At 40.0% G+C, this 9,219-nt stretch overlaps 1 long non-coding RNA gene across 1 annotated transcript; it reads left to right on the top strand.

Annotated features, from left to right (window-relative positions):
* Nucleotides 1-7,549: 7,549 nt before the first annotated feature.
* LOC309639642 lies at nucleotides 7,550-8,241 on the top strand. Its single transcript, XR_014251781.1, has 2 exons — nucleotides 7,550-7,642; nucleotides 7,899-8,241. It is a non-coding gene; the product is annotated as an uncharacterized lncRNA (long non-coding RNA).
* The last annotated feature ends 978 nt before the right edge of the window (nucleotides 8,242-9,219 follow it).

Raw genomic sequence — 9,219 nt, forward strand, 5'->3', positions numbered from 1 at the left:
CAATTTCATTAGTTGTGATTGGTCTGTTCATATTGTCTATTTCTTCCTGGTTCAGTCTTGGAAGGTTATACCTTTCTAAGAATTTGTCCATTTCTTCCAGGTTGTCCATTTTATTGGCATAGAGTTGCTTGTAGTAGTCTCTTATGATGCTTTGTATTTCTGCGGTGTCTGTTGTAACTTCTCTTTTTCATTTCTAATTTTATTGATTTGAGTCCTCTCCCTCTTTTTCTTGATGAGTCTGGCTAATGGTTTATGAAATTTGTTTATCTTCTCGAAGAACCAGCTTTTAGTTTTATTGATCTTTGCTATTGTTTTCTTTGTTTCTATTTCATTTATTTCTGCTGTGATGTTTATGATTTCTTTCCTTCTGCTAACTTTGGGTTTTGTTTATTCTTCTTTCTCTAGTTCCTTTAGGTGTAAGATTAGATTGTTTATTTGAGATTTTTCTTGTTACTTGAGGTAGGCTTGTATTGCTATAAACTTCCCTCTTAGAACTGCTTTTGCTACATCCCATAGGTTTTGGATCGTTGTGTGTTCATTGTAATTTGTCACTAGGTATTTTTTGATTTCCTCTTTGATCTCTTCAGTGATCTCTTGGTTATTTAGTAACATATTGTTTAGCCTTCATGTGTTTGTATTTTTTACGTTTTTTTCCCTGTAACTGATTTCTAATCTCATAGCAAGTGCTTGGAAAAGTTGCGTGATATGATTTCAATTTTCTTAAATTTACCAAGGCTTGATTTGTGACCCAAGATGTGATCTATCCTGGAGAATGTTCCATGTGCATTTGAGAGGAAAGCGTAATCTGCTGTTTTTGGGTGGAATGTCCTATAAATATCCATTAAATGTATCTGATCTATTGTGTCATTTAAAGCTTGTGTTTCCTTATTAATTTTCTGTTTGGATGATCTGTCCATTGGTGTAAGTGAGGTGTTAAAGTCCCCCACTCTTATTGTGTTACTGTCGATTTCCTCTTTTATAGCCGTTAGCAGTTGCCTTATGTATCGAGGTGCTCCTATGTTGGGTGCATATATATTTATAATTGTTATATCTTCTTCTTGGAGTGATCCCTTGATCATTATGTAGTGTCCTTCCTTGTCTCTTGTAACATTCTTTATTTTAAAGTCTATTTTATCTGAAATGAGTATTGCTACTCCATCTTTTGATTTCCATTTGCATGGAATATCTTTTTCCATTCCCTCACTTTCAGTCTGTATGTGTCCCTAGGTCTGAAGTGGGTCTCTTGTAGACAGCATATATATGGGCCCTGTTTTTGCATCCATTCAGCGAGCCTGTGTCTTTTGGTTGGAGCATTTAATCCATTCACGCTTAAGGTAATTATCAATATGTATGTTCCTATTACCATTTTCTTAGTTGTTATGGGTTTGTTTTTGTAGGTCCTTTTCTTCTCTTGTGTTTCCCACTTAGAGAAGTTCCTTTAGCATTTGCTGTAGAGCTGGTTTGGTGGTGCTGAATTCTCTTAGCTTTTGCTTGTCTGTAAAGCTTTTGATTTCTCCGTCAGATATGAATGAGATCCTTGCCGGGTAGAGTCATCTTGGTTGTAGGTTCTTCCCTTTCATCACTTTAAATGTATCATGCCACTCCCTTCTGGCTTGTAGAGTTTCTGCTGAGAAATCAGCTGTTAACCTTATGGGAGTTCCCTTGTTTGTTATTTGTCATTTTTCCCTTGTTGCTTTCAATAATTTATCTTTGTCTTTAATTTTTGTCAATTTGACTATTATGTGTCTCGGTGTGTTTCTCCTTGGGTTTATCCTTCCTGGGACTCTCTGCCCTTCCTGGACTTGGGTGGCTATTTTCTTTCCCATGTTAGGGAAGTTTTCGCCTATAATCTCTTCAAATATTTTCTTGGGTCTTTTCTCTCTCTCTTGTCCTCCTGGGACCCCTGTAATGCAAATGTTGTTGTGTTTAATGTTGTCCCAGAGGTCTCTTAGGCTGTCTTCATTTCTTTTCATTCTTTTTTCTTAATTCTGTTTGGTGGCAGTGAATTCCACCATTCTGTCCTCCAGGTCACTTATCCGTTCTTCTGCCTCAGTTATTCTGCTATTGATTCTTTCTAGTGTATTTTTCATTTCAGTTATTGTATTGTTCACATCTGTTTGTTTGTTCTCTAATTCTTCTAGGTATTTGTTCTTTAATTCTTCTAAGTCTTTGTTAAACATTTCTTGCATCTTCTCGATCTTTGCCTCCATTGTTTTCCCGAGGTCCTGGATCATCTTCACTATCATTATTCTGAATTCTTTTTCTGGAAGGTTGCCTATCTCCACTTCATTTAGTTGTTTTCTTGGGGTTTTATCTTGTTCCTTCATCTGCTACTTAGCCCTCTGCTTTTTCATCTTGTCTGTCTTTCTGTGAATGTGGTTTTTGTTCTATAGGCTGCAGGATTGTAGTTGTTCTTGCTTCTGCTTTCTGTCCTCTGGTGGATGAGGCTATCTAAGAGGCTTGTGCAAGTTTCCTAATGGGCGAGAATGGTGGTGGGTAGAGCTGACTGTTGCTCTGGTCGGCAGAGCTCTGTAAAACTTTAGTCTGCTTGACTGCTGATGGGTGGGGCTGGATTCCCTCCCTGTTGGTTGTTTGGCCTGAGGCAACCCAGCACTGGAGGCTACAGGCTCTTTGGTTGGGCTAATGCAGACTCTGGGAGGGCTCATGTCAAGGAGTACTTCCCAGAACTTCTGCTGCCAGTGTCCTTTTCCTCACGGTGAGACACAGCCACCCCCCGCCTCTGCAGGAGACCCTCCAACACTAGCAGGTAAGTCTGGTTCAGTCTCCCCTGGGGTCACTGCTCCTTCCCCTGGGTTCTGATGCACACACTACTTTGTGTGTGCCCCCCAAGAGTGGAGTCTCTGTTTCCCCCAGTGCTGTCAAAAGTCTGCCATCAAATCCCACTAGCCCTCAAAGTCTGATTCTCTTGGAATTCCTCCTCCTGTTGCTGGACTCCCAGGTTAGGAATCCTGACGTGGGGCTCAGAACCTTCACTCCATTGGTGGACTTCTGTGGTATAAGTGTTCTCCAGTTTGTGAGTCACCCACCCAGCCATTATGGGATTTAAGTTTATTGTGATTGCGCCCCTCATACCATCTCATTGTGGCTTCTCCTTTGTCTTTAGATGTGGGGTATCTTTTTTGGTGACTTCCAGTGTCTTCCTGTCAATGATTGTTCAGCACTTAGTTGTGATTCCGGTGCTTTCACAAGAGGGAGTGAGCGCACGTCCTTCTACTCTGCCATCTTGAACCACTCTCCTAGTTATAATTCTTTAATATCACTCTTTTAGCACAGGCACACACACACACACACACACATACACTCTCACAGATGAACACTCACAGACACACACACACAGCACAGCAACTCACAGCATCTCCTCAGAGTTCTTCCCAAAGACCAGTCACCTGTCTGGTCCCCATGGTCACATGCAACATTCTTCCCCTGACCTGTTGCTTATGCTCATAAGTCATTTCCCAGATTTGAATTCTTTTTTTCCCATAATTATTAAAGGAAGGAAATTTGCTTCTTTCACCATGATCTTTCTAGTCTTCAAAGCTTGTTTATATTTTTTAAAGAATTCCTATCAACATTATATCTCTTGCAGGAACTTTGGCCAGTTTCTTCATTATACCCTACAAGAAATAGCCTGTGGTCAAGTTAATTCAAAGGAGAATGCATGAAGTCTGCAGTGCTGGGAGGTGGGAATGACAGTATTGACCCAAGTCTCTGCTGCTGTCAGCCAACTAGACCACTTATGTCGTAAAGAAAATCAGCACGGCTGGAACCTCAGCTGTTAGGGCTTGAGTTGGTATTTGCCTCTTTGGACTCTCGTTTCCCACCCAATACATTTTATTTTATTACAGGAAAAATAATTTAGGGCTTTGGCAAACACAATTAAATAATTCAGAAACTGGTGATTTTTTTTCAAATTTGTAGCTGGATCAAATATTCATAAGCTGTAGATCTGTAGGTGCATTTCTTAGACGGGAAGTGCATGGGACCACCAATGCTTTATCACAGTGTGGCTGACAGAGCTCAAAGACAGGCAGCCCTGGGCTTGGTATTTATGTAAAAAAAGAAAAAGTGCTCTGCACCATTGCCTTAAATCCATTCTGCCATATTTAGACCCTTGGTGCTTGTCACTTGATATGTCATCATTGACAATGACTGGAGCTTCAAACACACCTTTTGTCCTCTATGGTGTTTCCAGTATCCGTTTCAGTAAATTTTTAATGACCTTTCAATTATGGGCCAAACAGCAATTGACAGAATGCACCCTTGTCTAATACTAGCACTTAGTAGAGTGATGTTTTTAGATAGCAATTAGTATCCACAATGCTATCATGATATTTGTGAACATACTTTAGGGTTGATCTTAATGATCCCATTACAGTATGCTCTGCTTTTTTTCCACAAATGTGATGGTCTTGCTTTTGCAATATTGTGGAGAAGCTCTGGATTTGGGTTTTGATTGGAAAGGACTAAGCTAGTGTGTTTTTCCCTTCTGGGCCTGTGACTTGCTAGACTCTGATCTGCTGAAGGCCTTTGGTGGGTTTCCAGTGTAGCCCTGTAGTGCAGTGTGGGAGAGAGCTATAGTCATTCCACGTGAAATCACTAGGAGGTGGAGGTGCTAAAGCAGTGCCCTTGTGAACCATTAGGTGTGATGAAAGGTCTCATGGAAGTTTCCACAAACTGTAGGCCAAGACACGATGCTTCATACAAAGTTTATCTTTTCCATAAAACAATTTTGAATCCTTTCAACTGTGTGTACTTTCCTTCTAAACGTATAACTGCTACCACCTTTGGATTGAATGAGTGAAATCTACAAGTTGATACTTGAGCAATAATTCAGAAAACAGCCCAAAATACTCTTGGAAGTAAGAGGAATGAAAATGTTTGTTGCTGTTACTACTAATTATTCTAGTTGGTATTGTATAATTCTTATCTTTGGGCTTGGTTTTTATAGGTGTAAAACGGCTATAGGGAATAATATATGTATATAGCATAGCCACGTCCCATTAGAAGTTAGGTATTGACAATAACAGAGGGAGACTCCCAGGCTAACAGACCCAGAATGAATGCATAATCTCCTTCTGGGGCTAAGAAAATGGGGTTGATCTTTTTTATTCCTGAATCTTTAGTGCTCCGAGGATATTTTGCAGTTAAATGCTTATGAAAATAAAAACATTTTTCTGCAGTGTGTTTATATTGCTATTTAGATATGACCTTGAAGTCTATCTCAGTGATTGACTTCTGACTTCTCTGTTAGGAACATGCCTTTGCAGAGCTAAGGGGAGTTCGATGGTATTCAATAAAGTTACTCTTGTATTAATCTGTTCTCTTTCCAAACCAAACCATATTTGTGGGTTTTCTGTTTTTCTTTTTTTTTTTCACCAGCTGGGGTTTGGGTTTCTAAATAAGGGGCCTAAAACCCCCAGATGGTATGGAACTGATATTTCTACATTATGATCATATTAATATTTACCCAAAGGAAGTATTCTCTATTTCAACCTTATAATGTGGAATATTTACAGACAATTTTGCTTGTCTCACTGACTTTCTTTCATGTCCTGGCGTATTCTTTCTGTCCTGTGCCCTTTGCACATTCTTTTCCTTCTACTTGGAATTCTCTTTCCCTCTTTTTGCCTAGTTAATTCACCTTTAAATCTTAGCTCAAAGTAGTTTTTCAGAGAATCTTACAAGAAATACTCTACTTTGCCATGAACTAGGTCTGTTTTTTTTAGTTAAAAGTTGTATATCTCTTCTTGGTGGCCCAAACCTCAAATATTATTAGATAATATATTGTGCAGCCAGTTGATTAACATCTGAATTCCCAGTCAGAATATATACGTCTTGAAGTTGAACATCGTCTTATTCACAGTTCTACCCCAAGCCCCTCACTCAGATGCTTGCATAGGAGATGTTCAGTTACTATTTATTGAATGAATGAATGAATATTGTTTGAAGAATTTGACTAATTTTGATCCAATTTGATATACTACTAAAGGGTAGCAATGTATACTTTAGGTCTAGTTGTGGCTTCAACTACCGCTGATTCTCTGATGTCTCACAAATCTCTATACAGAATTCTCCTCTGATCTCAACATCCACTTAACCAACTCCCTATAGAGCATACTTATCTGAACCTAAAAGAAGGCTTTCAATCTCAAGCTGCCCAAACTGGAATTCATGACAGAACCAATAGGATATGTATATATAAGAGGAGATTTATTACAGTAATTGGCTCACGTGGAGGCCAAGAAGTTCCATGATTTGTGTCTGTAAGCTGGAGAACCAGGAAAGCCAGTGGTTCAATTTAGTTTGAGTCCCAAAGCCTGAGAATCAAGGGAACCAATGATCTAAGTCCCAGTCCAAACCCAAAGGCCTAAGAATCGGGGGGGAGGGGAGGACATGATGTAAGTCCCAGTCTGAGACTGAAGATCCGATTACCAAGAGCACCATGTCCAAGGGCAGGAGAAGATGGGTGTCCTAGCTCTAGAGAAAGAACAGATTTGCCATTCCTTTGTCTTTGTGTTCTGTTAAGGCCCTCAACATTTTGGATGATGCCCACTGGCATTGGTGAGGGCAATATTCTTTACTCAATCTAAGGATTCATATGTTAATCTCTTCTCAAAACACCCTCACAGATACACCCAGAGATAATGTTTTACCAGCTATCTGGGAATTCCTTAGCCTAGTTAAGTTGACATATAAAATTAACCATTATAAGTAACAGAATTTAGTAATGTTCTCTGGAGGTTCAGAGGCAGGGAATTATATAAATTGGGGCTTTACAGTCATGGATCCATTAGGAGTTGTGGTCTGAAGGGGTTTATATAAAATATAATTCAAATACATTTGATTGTGCAATTCTAATTCATAATAATGGAAGCATGATTCAAATTTGAATCAAAATAGAGCCAAGAACAGCTATTGGGAGAGAAGAGGAGGTATTTCTCATATATTTTTGTTTGGAATAGAAAAATGTTTGGATTTTTCCTTCTGAAGAGAAATTAGATGTTAAATAACATTTAATATGTGACAAGCAAACAGTGTCTAATCTGATAGAAGGGGGACACAACATATTCTGAGATAGATGTTGGAACTGAGCAAGAAACTGAGGTTGGATAATCATCTTTCATGGTTACATTTACGGGACATTGCTGTTGAACAAAGTTTTGTTTTGTTTTTTTTAATAAATTTTTTTTTTTTTTTTTAAGTTTTTAAAGCCATGTTTATTGAAGTTGAATTTACATTCAGTAAAACTCACTCCAAAATGTGACCAAGGCAATCAGCACCATAATCAAAGTGTAGAGCAGTTCTTCAACACCCCCTCCCCACCCCCACCCCCCGCCCCAAACCCTATGCAGCAAACTCCTCCCTGCTCCTTAGGAATCCACTGATCCGTTGTCTGTCAAAGGTGTCAAATTTAATCATCAAAATAATCTATTATAGGAAAAACTGTAAACACAAAAAAACAAGTTTTTAAAAGGATACTTTGAAACATACAATGTTTAGAATAGTCAAAAGTATGGGATTTAGAACTAACCTTTGTAAATTCAAGCAGCTGACAGTTTTCTTAAGATAGCTGTATTGATAGAATAGCTAGTCTAGTTACTATGTTGAACTTCAGGCTGGGGTTGGTTGGCAGAAAAATGATTTTAAATAGTTTAAATGGAATTGAATTCTACAGAAATTCTCTATGGGGCAGATACATGTTCTTGCAGATATTTGGCACCTTTTCAAAAGTCCTCCCCTGCTACCACCATGAAAGGGACAGTAAGCAAAAACCTCTACTCTGTATATGTCACTCGTCACATGTTCAAATACACCTTATCTCCTCGAAAAGCTTTCAAGCACCAGCCCTGTTTGCCAGCATCTTGAACTGGACTGAGCCTCCGTTTCTTGCCAACACCGGAATTAACACTGCTCCACAATGAAGCTTAAAAGTGTTTCAGGCCCGTGATCTTAACCCGCTTCCTAAACTGGCCGTTCCGGGGTCGTCAGAGCCACCGGACGGGCGGGGGCCCCGCGTGCGCCTAGAACACGGACACCGTCCCGGGCTCTGCGCCTCCGTCCTGGGTCAGTTTCATTCTCGAAGTTTTGTTTGTTGTTGTTTTCTTTTTTCATTGCAAAAGGAGCTTGAAGCTCCCTGTGGCCCGGATCCCTTGGGCGTCGGGGTCGCAGGTACAGAAGGTGCCAGGCGCCTCGGCCCCGAGTCGTGCGCCGAGGCCGAAAGGGCTAATAAATTTATTTATTTATTTTTGGTTGTGTTGGGTCTTCATTGCGGCACACAGGCTTTCTCTAGTTGTGGCGAGTGGGGGCTACCCTTCGTTGCGGTGTGCGGGCTTCTCTTTGCGGTGCCTTCTCTTGTTGTGGAGCACAGGCTCTAGGTGCGTGGGCCTCAGTAGTTGTGGTATGCAGGCTCGGTAGCTGTGGCACATGGGCTTAGTTGCTCTGCAGCATGTGGGATCTTCCTGGACCAGGGTTCGAACCCATGTCCCCTGCATTGGCAGGCGGATCCTTAACCACTGCTCCACCAGGGAAGTCCTGATCAAAGTTTTAATGGAAAAACTTGTTGAATAGGATCCCATGTAGTTCCATTTTAACAAGCTTGGCTCCAGAAGTTGATCCAGTCTCATGTGACTTAAGTTATATCAAAATACTTCATTCTTTGAGGCTTTTCCATATACCAACTGTCAAATCATTCTCTGCAGCTCATACTTTTCTCAACATCTGTACCACAGAGTATTCTCTTGAGAGGTGAGAAAAGATTATGGTATTTTAAATCTTGCAGAATAAATGCTGAATTTTAGTGGGTTTTTTTTGAGAATATATGAAAAATGAAGTGTATTTGCAGCAGTTCATCACAACCCTGGAGCAAGTATTGGCTGATGAGATATCCAATTATGTTATAGTTGATGGCACTGCCTAGAATTTATTCTTTATCCCCAAATTGGTCATGTTGGACTTAGATTTTTTGAATTTCAAAATGTTTTTAATAAAAGAAATATTTTCTGTTAGGGGTCTATGGCAGAGGTCATCTCTGGTCAACTGTTTATCCCTCAGTGCTCAGTGAGCTTCTCTTCTTCCTCAAGTACTCAGCCCAGGACATTGCATGCAAGGCCTTCAATAGATGAAAGAACTTGTAGAGCTTAAAAGAAACCATGGCATTTTCTCAAGGTCCATGCATTGGTGTGGTGAGGCGATAAGAGG

This window comes from Balaenoptera physalus, assembly GCF_965194825.1.
Source record: "Balaenoptera physalus genome assembly, chromosome: 12".
In the NCBI taxonomy this organism is placed as follows: Eukaryota; Metazoa; Chordata; class Mammalia; order Artiodactyla; family Balaenopteridae; genus Balaenoptera; species Balaenoptera physalus.